The sequence below is a fragment of the Phacochoerus africanus genome, chromosome 2 (genome assembly GCF_016906955.1).
Source record: "Phacochoerus africanus isolate WHEZ1 chromosome 2, ROS_Pafr_v1, whole genome shotgun sequence".
Lineage (NCBI taxonomy): Eukaryota > Metazoa > Chordata > Mammalia > Artiodactyla > Suidae > Phacochoerus > Phacochoerus africanus.
The window spans coordinates 31,598,321-31,601,144 of record NC_062545.1 but is presented as its reverse complement, the minus strand read 5'-3'; positions in this window follow the sequence as shown (position 1 = coordinate 31,601,144).

The window sequence follows — 2,824 nt, the reverse complement described above, 5'->3', positions numbered from 1 at the left end:
ATACATCTCCTTTTCCACCTCATCAAGCTATCTATGCAAATGGACTTCTGGCAATTGCCTCAGATTTCTCCGAGCTCCTTAATGTAAACACACAAACCTGCCTGAATTAAAAATTATCAGTGATATGCAATAATTTTCACACTGGAATTCATCTGCCCAAATTACGTGCAAAGTGTAAAAGTGAACAAATACGTAAAATCAAAACAAACAGCAAAGGAAAAAAAATCTCCAGTCTAGTTGTATAGAAAATCTTTTCTAAGCCCTTGGATTTCATGTCAATTTTAGTACTTTGTAATAGCTCACCTGAGAGGATACAACCAATACTGAACACAGATGAGAAAGAATTCAGATAAGGAATTCAGATTGGGGAGAAAATAAGGAGTTGAGCCTATTATCATTCCAAAAATAAATAAATCCCTCTGGAATGATATAAAAGAATATTTGAAAAAAGAATAAAAGAAAAATGGTTTATCTTTTTTTTAACACTGTTTTCAGTATTAAAGGATTTTAATCCCAAACGTAGAAAAAAATCAGTGTAAATTGGATTGAAAAATGGAGAATGGTCAATGTTGTTAGCAGTGAGTGTAGAGGTTTAAGATTTTGATCACAATTTTCCAATTTAAATTGCTCTACTGAATCTTGGATTTCATATGGTTTGTGTTAAATCTGTATTTCCTAGGTTCTGACTTCTTTGTAGAGCAGCCATCACATCAACAGTTAGATTTGGGTATTTTCTGTGCTATATATTATTTTTATAAAGATCATGATTGACTGGAGGTCACTTGAGAGTACAAGATCATACATTTAAGATATTCCTCAACCAATTAAATTCATGGGCCTTATTAATATTTTCTTAGTTTTTACTACACTTGGTCTGAAATATATCACTTTAGTATTTATTTCTAGTCCCAGTCTTTTCAGGAAAAAGACAATCAGTAACATTCATGAAGCCTGGTTTCTTTTATGTAAGTGAATCTATATATAGCAATTACTTTTTAAAACTCAGACAACTGGGATTGATTTGAAAATTTTACTTATTTACCAAGTATCACCTCCTCCATCCTTTTCTTATCTGCTCCTGCCTTGCCCCAGGATGCTTCCTTATCTGGTATTTCTAGTTTTCCAGTTTTGTTATCTGTTTATTTTAATTAGGTAAAGGCAATTTTTGTTTTCACAAAAGTAGCATTTGCTATCCATTTGCTTGCCGGTATCTTGTTGAAATGCACTACACATAATAAAATGTGTCGATAACCATTATTGCTGAAGCAGAACTTGCACAGGGTTATTTTCCATATGGGATTTCAGACACCTTAAAATCTTGTTGTGCACTCTAATTATGTTTTTAAAATTTTGAATTTTTTTTGATATTTTTTCATTTTATTATTATTATTTTTAATAGTTTTTTCCCCAATACAATTTTTTTTCTACTGTACAGCGTGGCGACCCAGTTACACATACATGTACACATACTATTTTTGCACATTGTCATGCTCCGTCATAAGTGGCTAGACATTGTTCCCAAAGCTACACAGCAGGGACTCATTTCTAATCCATTCCAAAGGCAATAGTTTGTATCTATTAACCCCAAGCTCCCCAACCACCCCACTCCCTCCTCCTCCCCTTTGGCAACGACAAGTCTATTCTGCAAGTCCATGATTTTCTTTTCTGGTGCACTCTAATTAAATAATGTTTATTAAGTCCCATTAAGTACACATCAAATATATAGTTTCATGGTTGCTATTTATTAGTTTCACTTTGGAATAATGTTTTAATGAAAGAGCCTGCTGATAAACTAATTTTAAAACTGTTGGAAGATCTCAGCTTGTCCCCCGAGGTTTAAATAAAAATTGGCATGAGTCCATCCAACATTACAAGGGAGATCAAATGCCTCCCTAAGATCTTTATGCATTTTAGGAAGTTTTCTTCTTATAGGTAGTTCTGGCTTTGAATTTCTATCTTCATTAATTTCTCAATCTCATTTTCCATACATATGGAAGGGGCTGTAATAGTTTCATTACACACTAAAACTTGTTATGTGCACTGTATGTTATCTTTCAGGAGCTCATTAACTAAAATATTAAAAATAGGTTATTTTTTTCTGATTTTTAAAGTAGTAGTTATTCTTTGTAAACAACTTGGAAAATCTAAAATATTATAAAGATAGAAAAATAACCCTCAGATAATCCTTTTTAATGTCTTGGTAACTTCTTTTTTTTTTTTTGGCCATACCCATAACATATGTAAGTTCCTGGGCCAGGGATTGAAACCGTGTCACAGTAGTGATAACACCAGATCCTTAACTGCTAGGCCACCGGGGAACTCCCTGCAACATTCTTTTCAGAAAGTGCTTGACCTCACTTATTTAATTTTTAAACTTTTAAAGTGAAATATAATGTACATGTAATACATGTATGCCAAGTTTTCTCATGCCCCATCTCCAAAATAACCACTATTCAAAATTCTATCGCAGTTGATTTGTTTTACCCATTTTTCAATGTCACTGTAGGTGAAATCATAGAGTGTATATGCTGTGCACTGGCTTCTTTCATTAAGTATAATATCAAGTAGTTCTTTTTTATTGGTATATGTTATTTAATTGTATGAATATTCTACATTCTATCCATTTTCCTGTTGATAGACATTTGGATTGTTCTCAGTTTTGGAGATGGATAAAACTGTTTTGAGAACCTTGTATGTGTATGTTGTTCATTTCTTTTGGACCTCTACCTAGGCGCAAAAGTTTGCTATGTCGCAGGTAACTGTCTGTTTGGCTGTAGTAGATACTGCCACACAGTTTTCTAAAGTTATTATGTTTATCTAAATT